A 17,054-nucleotide genomic window follows, 5' to 3' on the forward strand; every position below is an offset into this window, starting at 1 on the left:
GGACCCGGAGCAAGCTCGGAGGGGCTCGGGCGGCAGCTCCGCGGAGGGGGCTGCGCGGCAGGAGCGCGAAAACAACAGCGCAGGCCCCGGAGCACAGGGCATTGGGGACACAGCCCAGGATCCGGCAATCCCCCCGGGGACACAGAGGCCGGGAGAGCCCAGGACAGCGAGGACACTCCTGCCGACAGGTGGCCCCGAGCTGAGCAGATCAGCATCCTCGCTCCCGGAGCCTCCAGGCCCTGCAGACGGAGAGCTCCAGAGTTACTGCGGGAGCTGACTCCAGGGCTCCAGAGCTGGCTGCCACCACTGTGGTTGTTCCTCCTGGGGCCTCACGGGGTAAACAGCCCCCACTGAGCCCTGCACCAGGCAGGGGGGTTAGCTCCCCCAAATGCTAACACCTGAAAAACAGCACAACAGGCCCCTCCCCATGAAGACCAGCTAGATGGAGAGGGGAAAAACAAATTTTTGAACAAGCAGCACTGGAAAGTTCCAGGGGAAGTCAAGGGACTTCCAGTATACAGAATCAGAGGATACTCCCCCTTGTTTTTTGATTCCAGTTTGCTCCTCCCTTTTTTCTTTTTTCTTTTTTTCCTTTTTTTCCTCTTTTTTTCTTTTTCTTTTCTTCTTTCTCTTCTCTCTTTTTCTCCTTTTCCCAATACAACTTGTTTTTGGCCACTCTGCACTGAGCAAAATGACTAGAGGGAAAACCTCACCTCAAAAGAAAGAATCAGAAAAGTCCTCTCTCCCACAGAGTTACAAAATTGGATTACGATTCAATGTCAGAAAGCCAATTCAGAAGCACAATTATAAAGCTACTGGTGGCTCTGGAAAAAAGCATAAAGGACTCAAGAGACTTCATGACTGCAGAATTTAGATCTAATCAAGCAGAAAGTAAAAATCAATTAAATGAGATGCAATCCAAACTAGAGGTCCTAACGACGACGAGGGTTAACGAGGTGGAATAATGAGTGAGTGACATAGAAGACAAGTTGATGGCAAAGAGGGAAACTGAGGAAAAAGAGAAAACTATTAAATTTATGTTCTATTCAATCTAACTTTTTTCTCTTTATTGTAAATTTTAATATTTTACTTAGTATTTAAACTCTTACTCTTATTTGATTAATATTTTAATTATAGCATTAAACTAAATTTTATTTTCTTTTATTACTTGTTTCTATTTAATAACTTAAATATTAAACTTTATATGAACTTACAATTTCCCTTTCCTACTCTTCTACATCCTTTGTTTTGATGACTTGTTCTTAGAACTGCCAACAGGCAGGGGTTGTGATAATTGGAGGCCCACACCATCAGCCGATGGTTTGGATATTCTTTTCTAAGCAACTGTCCTTGCTCTCAGGATCCTATTAATGGTTACCCCAGGGATATTAAAAACTTATTTTCCAAAATGGTTCCATTCTTGTTAATCTTCAGAGGTGGAGCTGAAGTATCACTTGCAGGTCTTAAGTCTTTTAACTGACAAGGCTGTCTCCGAGATTTAGAATTAATAATTAATTTATTTAATTTATAAAATCTCTTTCAGTATAATTATTCCCAAGCACAAAAGTGATTTGTGTGTGTCACAAAAGACTGACAGGAGCCTTGTCTTTACTAGTCTATGATGTTACAGTTTTCATTAAATTTGCTAAATTTACCGTGACCTTCTAAATTGGCTCACAAATATCTTCATATGAGTTATCAACACTTTTATGACTTGAAACACGTTCCCAGTTGTGCACTAATTAAACTTCCTGTATGTGAATCAGAAAGTGACAGCGTTCCTCTGTTTTGTCTAATAATAGCTCCAGAATAAGCTAGAACAGTTGCTCATAAATGGACATCACTTTCCATCAAGTAGTTAGAAGCATTCATTGTTGTGAAGTACCCCTTGTTATTGCCTCAGTCGGATCTGCTTCTCTAATGAGGTGGTTTAGGGTTGCAGGGTAACCAATCAGGAAAATTCGAGGACCCGGTGAAAGACAGGAGAAAAGACATGAGGAATAGTTTCCTTTTCAAATTTCTCATTACAAGTAGGAATGACTTTCTCATTGAAAGTGTTGTCATGTTAAGTTTGCCACATTAAGAACACACAACTTTGATTTAGAATACAAATAGCTAGCTGTAAAATTGAGGGGGAGTTGGTGTCATTTCTATAGAAAGTGGTAACACTTGGACTACATAAACTTAGACTCTTAGACTGAATCTTAACACTCACCATCACTTGACTGCACAGTGATGGCAATATTTCCCAAATCAATTTGAAATTCACCTATGGAGCCTCAATTATATTGCTGAGGTATTAGTTTTTTTTAATTTATTTTTTATTGGTGTTCAATTTACTAACATACAGAATAACCCCCAGTGCCCGTCACCCATTCACTCCCACCCCCCCCCTCCTCCCCTTCTACCACCCCTAGTTCGTTTCCCAGAGTTAGCAGTCTTTACGTTCTGTCTCCCTTTCTGATATTTCCCACACATTTCTTCTCCCTTCCCTTCTATTCCCTTTCACTATTATTTATATTCCCCAAATGAATGAGAACATATAATGTTTGTCCTTCTCCGACTGACTTACTTCACTCAGCATAATACCCTCCAGTTCCATCCACGTTGAAGCAAATGGTGGGTATTTGTCATTTCTAATAGCTGAGTAATATTCCATTGTATACATAAACCACATCTTCTTTATCCATTCATCTTTCGTTGGACACCAAGGCTCCTTCCACAGTTTGGCTATCGTGGCCATTGCTGCTATAAACATCGGGGTGCAGGTGTCCCGGCGTTTCATTGCATTTGTATCTTTGGGGTAAATCCCCAACAGTGCAATTGCTGGGTCGTAGGGCAGGTATATTTTTAACTGTTTGAGGAACCTCCACACAGTTTTCCAGAGTGGCTGCACCAGTTCACATTCCCACCAACAGTGTATGAGGGTTCCCTTTTCTCCGCATCCTCTCCAACATTTGTTGTTTCCTGCCTTGTTAATTTTCCCCATTCTCACTGGCGTGAGGTGGTATCTCATTGTGGTTTTGATTTGTATTTCCCTGATGGCAAGTGATGCAGAGCATTTTCTCATGTGCATGTTGGCCATGTCTATGTCTTCCTCTGTGAGATTTCTGTTCATGTCTTTTGCCCATTTCATGATTGGATTGTTTGTTTCTTTGGTGTTGAGTTTAAGAAGTTCTTTATAGATCTTGGAAACTAGCCCTTTATCTGATATGTCATTTGCAAATATCTTCTCCCATTCTGTAGGTTGTCTTTGAGTTTTGTTGACTGTATCCTTTGCTGTGCAAAAGCTTCTTATCTTGATGAAGTCCCAATAGGTCATTTTTGCTTTTGTTTCTTTTGCCTTCGTGGATGTATCTTGCAAGAAGTTACTATGGCCGAGTTCAAAAAGGGTGTTGCCTGTGTTCTCCTCTAGGATTTTGATGGAATCTTGTCTCACATTTAGATCTTTCATCCATTTTGAGTTTATCTTTGTGTATGGTGAAAGAGAGTGGTCTAGTTTCATTCTTCTGCATGTGGATGTCCAATTTTCCAAGCACCATTTATTGAAGAGACTGTCTTTCTTCCAATGGATAGTCTTTCCTCCTTTATCGAATATTAGTTGCCCATAAAGTTCAGGGTCCACTTCTGGATTCTCTATACTGTTCCTTTGATCTATGTGTCTGTTTTTGTGCCAGTACCACACTGTCTTGATGACCACAGCTTTGTAGTACAACCTGAAATCTGGCATTGTGATGCCCCCAGATATGGTTTTCTTTTTTAAAATTCCCCTGGATTTTCGGGGTCTTTTCTGATTCCACACAAATCTTAAAATAATTTGTTCTAACTCTCTGAAGAAAGTCCATGGTATTTTGATAGGGATTGCATTAAACGTGTATATTGCCCTGGGTAACATTGACATTTTCACAATCTTAATTCTGCCAATCCATGAGCATGGAATATTTTTCCATCTCTTTGTGTCTTCCTCAATTTCTTTCAGAAGTGTTCTATAGTTTTGAGGGTATAGATCCTTTAGATCTTTGGTTAGGTTTATTCCTAGGTATCTTATGCTTTTGGGTGCAATTGTAAATGGGATGGACTCCTTAATTTCTCTTTCTTCAGTCTCATTGTTAGTGTATAGAAATGCCACTGACTTCTGGGAATTGATTTTGTATCCTGCCACGCTACCGAATTGCTGTATGAGTTCTAGCAATCTTGGGGTGGAGACTTTTGGGTTTTCGATGTAGAGTATCATGTCATCGGCGAAGAGGGAGAGTTTGACTTCTTCTTTGCCAATTTGAATGCCTTTAATGTTTTTTGTTGTCTGATTGCTGAGGCTAGGACTTCCAGTACTATGTTGAATAGCAGTGGTGAGAGTGGACATCCCTGTCTTGTTCCTGATCTTAGGGGAAAGGCTCCCAGTGCTTCCCCATTGAGAATGATATTTGCTGTGGGCTTTTCATAGATGGCTTTTAAGATGTCGAGGAAAGTTCCCTCTATCCACACTCTGAAGAGTTTTGATCAGGAATGGATGCTGTATTTTGTCAAATGCTTTCTCTGCATCCAATGAGAGGATCCTATGGTTCTTGGTTTTTCTCTTGCTGATATGATGAATCACATTGATTGTTTTACGGGTGTTGAACCAGCCTTGTGTCCCAGGGATAAATCCTACTTGGTCATGGGAATAATTTTCTTAATGTACTGTTGGATCCTATTGGCCAGTATCTTGTTGAGAATTTTTGCATCCATGTTCATCAGGGATATTGGTCTGTAATTCTTTTTGGTGGGGTCTTTGTCTGGTTTTGGAATTAAGGTGATGCTGGCCTCATAGAACGAATTTGGAAGTACTCCATCTCTTTCTATCTTTCCAAACAGCTTTAGGAGAATAGGTATGGTTTCTTCTTTAAACGTTTCATAGAATTCCCCTGGGAAGCCATCTGGCCCTGGACTCTTGTGTCTTGGGAGGTTTTTGATGACTGCTTCAATTTCCTCCCTGGTTATTGGCCTGTTCAGGTTTTCTATTTCTTCCTGTTCCAGTTTTGGTAGTTTGTGGCTTTCCAGGAATGCGTCCATTTCTTCTAGATTGCCTAATTTATTGGCGTATAGCTGTTCATAATATGTTTTTAAAATCGTTTGTATTTCCTTGGTGTTGGTAGTGATCTCTCCTTTCTCATTCATGATTTTATTAATTTGAGTCTTCTCTCTCTTCTTTTTAATAAGGCTGGCTAATGGTTTATCTATCTTATTAATTCTTTCAAAGAACCAACTCCTGGTTCTGTTGATCTGTTCTACAGTTCTTCTGGTCTCGATTTCTTTGAGTTCTGCTCGAATCTTTATTAACTCCCTTCTTCTCTTGGGTGTAGGATCTATTTGCTGTTTTTTCTCTAGCTCCTTTATGTGTAAGGTTAGCTTTTGTATTTGAGTTCTTTCCAGTTTTTGAATGGATGCTTGTATTGAGATGTATTTCCCACTTAGGACTGCTTTTGCTGCATCCCAAAGATTTTGAATGGTTGTACCTTCATTATCATTAGTTTCCATGAATCTTTTTAATTCTTCCTTAATTTCCTGGTTGACCCTTTCATCTTTTAGCAGGATGGTCCTTAACCTCCATGTGTTTGAGGTCCTTCCAAACTTCTTGTTGTGATTTAGTTCTAATTTCAAGGCATTATGGTCTGAGAATATGCAGGGGACAATCCCAATCTTTTGGTATCGGTTCAGACCCGATTTGTGACCCAATATGTGGTCTATTCTGGAGAAAGTTCCATGTGTGCTTGAGGAGAATGTGTATTCAGTTGAGTTTGGATGTAAAGTTCTGTAGATATCTGTGAAATCCATCTGGTCCAGTGTATCATTTAAAGCTCTCGTTTCTTTGGAGATGTTGTGCTTAGAAGACCTATCGAGTATAGAAAGAGCTAGATTGAAGTCACCTAGTATAAGTGTATTATTATCTAAGTATTTCTTCTTACTTGGTTAATAATTGATTTATATATTTGGCAGCTCCCACATTCGGGGCATATATATTGAGGATTGTTAAGTCCTCTTGTTGGATAGATCCTTTCAGTATGATATAGTGTCCCTCTTCATCTCTCACTACAGTCTTTGGGGTAAATTTTAGTTTATCTGATATAAGGATGGCTACCCCTGCTTTCTTTTGAGGACCATTCGAATGGTAAATGGTTCTCCAACCTTTTATTTTCAGGCTGTAGGTGTCCTTCTGTCTAAAATGAGTCTCTTGTAGACAGCAAATAGATGGGTCCTGCTTTTTTATCCAGTCTGAAACCCTGCGCCTTTTGATGGGGTCATTAAGCCCGTTCATGTTCAGAGTTACTATTGAGAGATATGAGTTTAGTGTCATCATGATATCTATTCAGTCCTTGTTTTTGTGGACTGTTCCACTGAACTTCTTCTTAAAGGGGAATTTTAAGAGTTCCCCTTAAAATTTCTTGCAGAGCTGGTTTGGAGGTCACATATTCTTTTAGTTGCTGCCTGTCTTGGAAGCTCTTTATCTCTCCTTCCATTTTGAATGAGAGCCTTGCTGGATAAAGTATTCTTGGTTGCATGGTCTTCTCATTTAGGACCCTGAATATATCCTGCAAGCCCTTTCTGGACTGCCAGGTCTCTGTGGAGAGGTCTGCTGTTACCCTAATACTCCTCCCCATAAAAGTCAGGGTTTTCTTGTCTCTTGCTGCTTTAAGGATCTTCTCTTTATCTTTGGAATTTGCAAGGTTCACTCTTAAATGTCGAGGTGTTGAACGGTTTTTATTGATTTTAGGGGGGGGATCTCTCTATTTCCTGGATCTGAATGCCTGTTTCCCTTCCCAGATTAGGAAAGTTTTCAGCTAGAATTTGTTCAAATACATATTCCTACCCTCTGTCCCTTTCGGCGCCCTCGGGAACCCCAATTAAACGTAGGTTTTTCTTCCTCAGGCTGTCGTTTATTTCCCTTAATCTATCTTCATGGTCTTTTAATTGTTTGTCTCTTTTTTCCTCAGTTTCCCTCTTTGCTATCAACTTGTCTTCTATGTCACTCACTCGTTCTTCCACCTCGTTAACCCTCGTCGTTAGGACTTCTAGTTTGGATTGCATCTCATTCAATTGATTTTTAATTTCTGCCTGATTAGCTCTAAATTCTGCAGTCATGAAGTCTCTTGAGTCCTTTATACTTTTTTCTAGAGCCACCAGTAGCTGTATAATAGTGCTTCTGAATTGGCTTTCTGACATTGAATTGTAATCCAGATTTTGTAACTCTGTGGGAGAGAGAACTGTTTCTGATTCTTTCTTTTGAGGTGAGGTTTTCCTTCTAGTCATTTTGCTCAGTGCAGAGGGCCAAAAGCAAGTTGTATTGGGAAAAAGAGAAAAAGAGAGGAGAGAAAGAAGGAAAGAAAAGAGAAAGAGAAAAAAAAGGGGGAAGAAAAAAAAGAAGAAATAGAGAAAGAAAGAGGAGAAAAAAAGGGGTGGGGGAAGGAAACAAATCAAAAACCAAAAAAAAAAAAAAAAAAAAAAAAAAAAAAAAAAAGAAAAAGAACCACGGGGGAGTATCTTCTGATTCTGTGTCCTTAAGTCCCTTGGCTTCTCCTGGAAGTTGTCAGTCTAGCTGGTGTTCTGGGGGAGGGGCCTGTTGTGCTGATTTTCAGGTGTTAGCATTTGGGGGAGCTGCTGTGCCCCTGCCTGGTGCAGGGCTCAGTGGGGGTTGTTTACCCCGTGAGGCCGCAGGAGGAACAGCCCCAGTGGCGGGGCCAGCTCTGGAAACCTGGATTCAGCTCCGGCAGGAACTCCGTCTGCAGGGCCTGGAGGCTCCAGGGGCGGGCCGCGGATCTGCTCAGCTCGGGGCAGGAGCCTCCTTGCTGTCCTGGGCCCTCCCGGCCAATGCCTGTCCCGGGGGGGGGAGACCAGATCCTGGGCTGTGTCCCGGCGCCCTGTGCTCCGGAGCCTGCGCTGGTGGATTCGAGCTCCCGGGCCGCGCAACCCCCTCCGCGGAGCCGCCCCCCAGCCCCCCCCAGCTGCTCCTGGAACCGCGCAGCCCCCTCCGCACGGAGCCTCTTCCTCTGCCCGAGCCCCTCCGAGCTGCTCCGGGTCCCGCCGGGTCCCGCCGTGCGGGCTGCAGCCCTTAGGGAGCTCGGCGCACTCTCCTGGGCGCGCAGTTGCTCTGTTACTGTCTCAGGGAACCCGAGGGCATCCCCCCCTCCTGGGTCCTGCTCCACCTCCCCACGAGCCCCTTTCCGCCCGGGAAGGTCGGTGCAGCTCCTGCGTCTCCGGGACGGGGCTCTCCTGTCCTGGGGACACTCGCCCCGGCCTCAGCCCGGCTCCTCGCGGGGCCCCTCCCCCTTGGAGGCCTTTTGTTTCTTTATTTCTTTTTCCCCGTCTTCCTACCTTGATAGAGGCGAACTCTTCTCACTGTAGCATTCCAGCTGGTCTCTCTTTAAATCTCATGCCGAATTGATAGATTTTAAGGATAATTTGAAGGTTTTCTAGGTAATTTGGTGGAGACAGGTGATTTGGGGACCCTACTCTTCCGCCATCTTGCTCCTCCCCTCTGAGGTATTAGTTTTAATTCTTAATTTCCCTGAGAATGCAATGTTCCTCATACTTAAAAAAATTAACTCACGATATTACAAAAATAGAGATAAAACAGAATCAACCCTTGCTGTGTCTTTTTTTTTTCCACTTCATTTGGAATTGCTATAAGACTGTTTTTGTTGAAATAACTTCCTGGTCATCTAAATATGTGGGTCAATGTGTGAATACCAGAGGAAAAGATATGAAGAATTAACGTTGCACCAGTCCTGGTGTCACGCCTGAGCAGAATTCTCACCGGCCCTTATGGAATGAATGGAGAAGACCAGCTTTCTTTGATATCCTGTTGTCCCTCCTGAGTGCTGAGTTTTGGTAGCATAAAAGGAAGGAAGGGAAGAGGTAACACTGCTTCAGAAGTGTTTCTCCTTCCACTCCTACCCCCTTACACTCCTTTTTTTCCTTTTGGACTTTTGGTGTCAGATGCCAAGAATATAAATTTCATAACCACTGCAAACACAAACCTTGCTCTGTAGTTCAGTCAAATTTAATGGAAGAAAATAAATGAAAGTTGTACTTTCTTACTCAAAAATTTTTAACTTGAAGGTGACTGAGACACTAGAATGTGTGGAAAACAGGAAAGGAAAAGGAGTGATGGAATGTAGACCTAGTATATAATGGTTAAGAAGAAACAAAACAAGACTGGAAAATCTTAGGTGTTTTTATATTCTTTTTGTTTGTTTGTTTTTATATTCTTTATGCAGTTCTTTCATTTTCTTTACTTTGTAAATTACACTATAGGGTTTTGTTTGTTTGTTTCCCAAAGACTCAAGCCGAGAAAAACATTTTTGAAAATAATAGAAGTGGGAGTGTCTGCATGGTGCAGTTGGTTTAGCGTCCAACTCTTGTTTATGGCCTAGGTTGTAATCTCAGGGTCATGAGGTCCAGCCATGGAACTCCAACGTGGAGTTCTGCACTTAGCACAGAGTCGGCTTGAGATTTTCTCTCCCTCTCCCTCTGCCCCTCCCGCTCATGCTCTTTTTTCCTCTCTGAAATAAAGAAATCAATCGTTAAAAAAGAAAGAAAATGATAGAAATTGATGTTCAGCCACAACAGATCTTTCTTTTTCTTTCAAATAAGGGGGGAAGGGAGAAGAAATGGGTAGGAAATATCAGAAAGGCAGACAGAACATGGAAGACTCCTAACTCTGGGAAACTAACTAGGGGTGGTGGAAGGGGAGGAGGGCAGGGGGTGGGGGTGACTGGGTGGCAGGCACTGAGGGGGGAACTTGACGGGATGAGCATTGGGTGTTATTCTGTATGTTGGCAAATTGAACATCAATAAAAAATAAATTTATTATTAAAAATAAATAAAATAAAATTAGTTTTAGTCTTAGTCCTCAAATTAAAATTAGGCTACTTTTCTAAGTATAGAGCAATATCTGTCCAGGATATGTTTAATTTGAGAACTTTTATGACATCAGAAAGGCAGATAAAAAATTATTTATAGTCCTCATAGCTATACCAAGGTATAACTATTGCTAGTATTTTTTCATATATTTCTCCAGGTTTTTTTCGATGTGAATGTTTACTAAAAATATGATCATATTATAAATGCTTTTTTGCAGTCTTCTGTTTCCATGTAATAGTATATAATGGGAATCTTTTTATTCAAAAACCATGGAATTGTAGCAACATTTTTTAGGGCTACAAAATATTTTTAATATGGATGCCCTATAAATTATTTGGAAAAAAATTATTTGGCAACCACTAAATTTTAGGCCTTTAAATTGTTTCTTAATCTTTATTGTTAAAGTCTGTAGCCTCATTATATGTAAACCACCTGTCTATATAAACAGATATATCTGCAAACTCAGAATAGGTCAGTGAAAAGTCTGCATCATACTGACAACCACAAATGTTAATTACATGAAACCAGTAGTCCAGACAATTCATAGTCATTTAATAGCATCTTGCACTGTATTCAGTTATTCTTGTACTTGATAAGTATTGAATACAAGAACCTAGGCATGGCTCTAGGCATGGGGATACAGGAATGATGACGAAACAGTGACAGTTTGGTCTCAAGAGGCTTATGTTCCTTTAGGTGGGTGCAATCAATAAACATGTACATTAATAAGAAAGTTAGAGATTTTATAAGTGCTTTGAATAAAATGAACAGGGCCACCTGACAGATTAACTTCAGAGATCTACTTAGCTAAAATAGGCAGGCTTAAACTCTTTGATGACTTGACAATTGGTTGATGCTTGAATAGTGAAAAAGAACCAGTCACTCAGGGAACAGGAGGGAGGAAAGAGAACACAGCCATTACAAAAGCCCACAGCAGGAAAAAGGCTGTCTGGAACTAAGGATTTTTGCACAGCTGGAGTGTAGCAGGGAGGTGTGCCATGACAGGAGCCTGGAGAAGATGGCCTATCTCACCTGAAAAGCCTCCTTGACTCTGCTACAATGTTGGATTTTCTTACAGGTGCTAAGAAAATTCTTGGAAGGATTTTTAAGCAGGGTGATTGATTTAACTTGAGTCAACTTTTCAATGGATTCAAGACGAGAGATAAGGAAAAGAAAGGAAAGAAGACTTATTCATATATGTTTTCCTTTCGTAGCTGGGTACTTGATGGAGTGATTTATTGAGAAGAGAGACTCTGGAGAGAGAAAATATTTTGAAGATACATTTAATTGGGACCCAACAGTCTGGATTACATGGGCAAGGTAAAATGGGCCTGGAGCTCGGGAGGTGTAAACTTAGATTGCATTTACCTTCAGAATGAATAAGATCTCCTCAGGAAAGAAGGTACAATGAGAAGAATCTCAGGAACCAACAATGGGGCATTCCAAAATTTAGAAATGAGATTGAGAAAGAGGAGACAGCCAAAGATATGGAAGAAGAGTAATAATTGAGGTACAAGAAACGCCATAGAGTGTGATGGCTTGCAAGTTAGGACTGGACAATGTTGGGACACCTGGGTGGGTCAGCAGTTAAAGTGCCGGTGTTCAGCCCAGGACGTGATCCTGGAGTCCCGGGATCAAGTCCCACGTTGAGCTCCCTGCATGGATCTTGCTTCTCCCTCTGCCTGTGTCTCTACCTCTCTCTCTCCCTCTCTCTCTTCTCTCATAAATAAATAAAATATTTTTTTAAAGATTGGAGAATGATAAGGTGGGAGTGAGTGGTCAACTACGATAGATGAGACCATGTTAGGATGCTCAGGTGGATTTGGTGAAGTCTCTTGAGTCCTTTATGCTTTTTGCTAGAGCCACCAGTAGCTTTATAGTAGTGCTTCTGAATTGGCTTTCTGACATTGAATCGTAATCCAAATTTTGTAACTCTGTGGGAGAGAGGACTGTTTCTGATTCTTTCTTTGGAGGTGAAGTTTTCCTTCTAGTCAATTTGCTCAGTCCAGAGTGACCAAAAACAAGTTGTATTGGGAAAAGGAGAAAAAGAGAGAAGAAAAAAAAAAAAAAAAAGGAAAAAAAGGGGAAAAAAGAAAGAAAAAGAAAAAAAGAGAGAAGAAAAGAAAAAAAGGGGGGGAAGCAAACAGAAATCAAAAAACAAGAGGGAATATCCTCTGATTCTGTATACTGTAAATCCCTCGACTTCCCCTGGAACTTTCCAGTGCTAACTGGTCAATAATTTGTTTTTCCCCTGTCCCTCTAGCTGGTCTTCTGGGGGAGGGGCCTGTTGTGCTGATTCTCAGGTGTCAGCACTTGGGGGAGCTGCTCAGCCCCCTGCCTCCTGCAGGGCTCAGTGAAAGATGTTTAAGCTGTTTATCAGGTGAGGCCACTGTGAGGCTCAGTGGGGGTTGTTTACCCCGTGAGGCCCCAGGAGGAACAGCAACAGTGGTGGCTGCCAGCTCTGGAGCCCTGGAGTCAGCTCCCGCAGTAACTCCGGAGCTCTCAGTCTCCAGGGGCCTGGATGCTCTGGGGGCGGGGCCGCTGATCTGCTCAGCTCCGGGCGCCAGGGGTAGGAATGTCCTTGCTGTCCTGGGCCCTCCTGGCTTCTGACTGTCCCGGGGGAGGCCGGATCCTGCGCTGTGTCCCCAGCGCCCTGTGCTCCGGGGCCTGCTGTTGGATTCGCGCTCCCGGCGGTGCAGCCCCCTCTGCGGAGCCGCCGCCCCAGCCCCTCCGAGCTGCTGCGGGTCCAGCCGGCGCGCTGCAGCCCTTTAGGGAGCTCGGCGGCGGGGTGTGGCGCTCTCCCCCAGGCGCAGGTGTCTGCTAGTGTCCCAGGGAGCCTGAGGGTACCCCCCCCCTCCTGGGATCCTGCTCCAACTCCTGTGAGTGCCTTTCCGCCCTGGGAGATTGGTGAAGCTCCTGCTTCTGGGGAAGGGGCTCTCCTGCCCTGGGGGCACTCGTCAGGCCTTAGCGGGGCTCCTCGCAGGGCCCCTCCACCTTGGATGCCTTTTGTTTCTTTATTTCTTTGTTCCCCGTCCTCCTACCTTGATAGAAGCATGAACTCTTCTCACTGTAGCATTCCAGCTGTTCTCTCTTTAAATCTCAGGCCGAATTTGTAGGTTTTCAGGATGGTTTGAAGCTTATCTAGGTAATGTGGTGGGGACAGGTGACTTGGGGACCGTACTCTTCTGCCATCTTGCCCCACCTCCCTCTCAGGTGTATGGATTTGGTAATAACATCAAGTTCACAGTGGAAAAGTGAATGGTAAACTTTTTCTGGCAGTGGAGTGGAATAGATATAAAGTAAACAGGTTCTTGGCATAGCATATATGACAACAATGTATAATATATTTGTGTAATATTTTGAATAAAACCCAACACCCCTTTAATGCATTGCTGAAGGCAAGTGAGAGAATTTCTCAAAGGCCAGAAACTAGAAGCAGCTAGACCAGGGAGTCACTGTAGTGAAGTTGCCAGCCCTGAGAACTCACGTGTTCCAAATGGGCAATCTCATTCTTTTCTCCTCTATTCTTTTGTGGAATGTGACCTTTATATTTTTTTCGTTGATTCTATGGTGCGTCCTGAGCTCTGGTGATACCGCTCTCCACATCAGATTCCCAGCTCTTGTCAACCAAGATCAGATTTTGGGAAGCATGTTCTCCCTCTAATAGGTGTAGATTTTCTAAGTGGAAGATCATATGGGACTTTGGACAATTTGGAGAATATTAAGGAGAAGAGAAGTAGTCTAGAAGTTAAAAATGAAAGTTTACTGCAGTCAGTGTGAAAAAAATATATATATCTAACTGATCAGAAACATAAGGACAGATCCAAAACTCTAAAATAATTAGCAAACCCAAATCCAGAAATTTAAATAAGAGATAATGTTCTTATCACACAGCATTTATTTCAGGTATGCAAATTTCTCTAGCTATCTATTAATACAATTCATTGCAGCAACACATTTAAAAATGTATTGATAATCTCAGTGATGCAGAAAACATTTAAGTTAAAATTCAACTAAAACTCCATTCCTTGAGTTTTAGTCAGGCACATTTAGGATCCCCCCTAGTGAGGAGTGGCCATCTAAGTTCTTGCCAACACCAATGTGAGCAGAAGTGATGTGTTACCTCTCAGTCTTCCCTTGTAATGAACGAGGCTTCCCCTCCACTTCTCCTTTCTCAGCTTCTGTTCTGCCCCAGACCTATCATACACACATTCTTAGTTCACTGTAAAATTAGAAGCACTCAGGGTGTATCTCTAAATTTTCTGTTTATACTGTGATTGTGGGTATTCTTTATCTGTGCTAAATAAATTCTAAGCTTCCTGAAACAGAGAGTTTCACTTGTTCATCTTTATATTCTTTCAGAATCTTACATAAAATTTAGTGCACGGGAAGTATTTTTAAATAAATATTTAATTGCCCTCAACTTAATTTTCCTGTTCTTGCTGCTAGCCAAATGTGGTGCTATTTGATTGAGGCAAATTCTTACAAGCTAAACATTTAAGGTACAATTTTGAAATTTGAGGTTTACTATCATCATGTTACAATTAATTGCAGATGTTAATAACCATTGTCTCCCTGGGTAGAAGAGAAACAGCCCTGAAGCCCTTGGAAGCCAGAGCTACAATGTCAGGAGCTGAGAGGTTTGTTGCTGAATTTTTCTGCACTCAACTCTTAATGTGTATAACATATAACAGGCAGATAAATAAATCTCTTATTTCTTGGCATTCCTGGGCTAAACTATAAAAAGATACATATAAATTATTTAGGATAGGTTTTCATAAATTTTTTGGAATTTGTCGATATAAAAAAAAAGACGAAGTGCTTTTCTATCTCTAGAATCATTAAGCAACAATTATTTATTGAATGATTACTAGCAGTGGTATGACCTAAATCATTGTTTAAAGCTACCTCTACCTTGATTTTTTTCATCTGAAAAAAGTTTTGAACTAGATGACTACTACCATTCTCCTAGTTATGAAATGTCCATTTATTTTATTTGAAAAAACTGCTTTGTCATGAGAAAATAGATTTGTAGAAATGTATAATGGTTGGTCTCTTTAAATATAATTACTGTTGGGGTGCCTGGGTGGCCCAGTTGATTAAGCCTCGCTTTGACTCAGGTCACGATCTCAGGTCCTGGGATCAGAGCCTCTCATGGACTTTCTGCTTTGGTGAGGGGGAGTCTGCTTCTCCCTCTCTCTCTGCCCCCTTCCCCCTCATGCGTTTTTTTTCCCCTCTCTCCCTCCTTTCAAATAAATAAATGCATAAATAAAGTAAGGAAGTTATTGTTAGTGCCATCCAGGCTGGCTACTCATTCTTAACAGATCAAAGGTGTATGAGTGAACTTGAAATCGGATGGGCCCTCCACCATACGGTAATGTGTAGGTATTACAAGGGGGAAGCAGAGAATGAGCCAGGTGAAGAAAAGGATCAATCAAAACTCGACTGCATAAAACTTTAGAGTACTGAAAAAGTGAAGTCATAGAATAAAACAATAAATATCATGAATGATCAACAGAAGCCAGAAGTATTTATTGGACACCTACAATATGTCACGTACTTGGGATACATCAATGAAAAAACTAAGACCCCTGCTCTTGTGGAGCTACATGCAAGTAACATGATGGTTTTTTGCCTTTTGGAAGACCTCTGTCAGATAAGACCTTCCACAGAAAGGTGAAAAAAATTAAACAGGTACCTGCAACGAGGAATTGGCAGTAGAACCCATTGCAGCAGGAGAGAGAGTGTATTGAAGGCACAGGAATTTAGATAAAAGGCCACATGAAGTGCATGTGAGTATATTGTCTGGGTGTGTAGGGTCTTGACAAGCATGCAAGCATTAATAACAGCCGTGAGATAATCAGTGATATGTGATTTTAGGAAACTATAGAGCTCAATACTGTCGCATCTGATGACCATTGTTCCAGGTATGATGCCAATTTTTTCTTTTGCCCTGCTACCAGCAGCCCTCCTTAAAGGCATCACCTCCGCTTCAGAAGCAGATGGGCAGGCCTCAGACACCTCATTTGCTGTATACCTGAGATGGCATGGAATATTTTAACATGGTACATGATTTGTACTGGAGCAATTTTTATGAGAGATTTATCAATATAGATCGGGTTCCTCAAATCTATTGTGTGCTTTGTCGCAATTGCTTCCTAGATAGAAATGTGGGACATATAGGCTCTGCATCCAGTAAACAACATTAATAAAGTTACAAATAAAGGCAGGAATCTTAGTCATATTCATATCCACACCCCAAACCCGTTCCCACCACACACACACAGCTGGATTGAGGTTGAGCTTAGTTCCCTAGCAGGTTCCTCAGTATCGGGCAGTGCCACCACTAATTGGTTTGAAAGTCACATCTTGCATTATTTGTTGTCTTCTGTTCCAGAGGAGGGTTCATTAGGTATTTCCCACATGGGCTACTCAGTATTATTAGCCAGATAGTGTTTTCAATCCAAGGCATCAAGAGATGTATATGAGGAAACATACAGTCTAGGAATTCTGTAAACGAAAACTTAAAAGAGTATTTCCAAACTTACTTTTGGTATAAAGCAAAACTGGCTGTTTAAATACATCTTAGCTCAAGCTCTCTTTAAACTGTTTAATGTAATCTGTATATTAGAAAAAAAAGGTATTTCTTAACATATGCTAGAATAATTTACAGGGGCTAGTGTTCAGTCCCTTTTCTTTCTTGCATTATTCTTGTTAGGCTGCTCATGTATCCCCAGAAAGAGTATTAATTATTAAATAAAAGCATTAATGTTGAAAGAGTGTGGGGGGGGGCAGGGGAGGAGGAAAAAGGTCCAAGTTTGTCTCAGGCAGTGAAGGATGCAGTCCTGCTTCTTCTTTTATTTTTATTTTTTATTTTTTATTTTTTTTTAAAATTTTTATTTATGATAGTACACAGAGAGGAGAGAGAGAGAGAGAGAGAGAGGCACAGAGGACATAGGCAGAGGGAGAAGCAGGCTCCATGCACCGGGAGCCCGACGTGGGATTCGATCCTGGGTCTCCAGGATCGCGCCCTGAGCCAAGGCAGGCGCCAAACCGCTGCGCCACCCAGGGATCCCCTGCTTCATTCTTTTAAATATTGTTCCCTTTCCAGCAAGTCCTGGCATAGAAACCCTGTGAGATTTTCCTCAATTCAG

The sequence above is a fragment of the Canis lupus genome, unplaced genomic scaffold (genome assembly GCF_011100685.1).
Source record: "Canis lupus familiaris isolate Mischka breed German Shepherd unplaced genomic scaffold, alternate assembly UU_Cfam_GSD_1.0 chrUn_S1996H2195, whole genome shotgun sequence".
Taxonomy (NCBI): domain Eukaryota; kingdom Metazoa; phylum Chordata; class Mammalia; order Carnivora; family Canidae; genus Canis; species Canis lupus.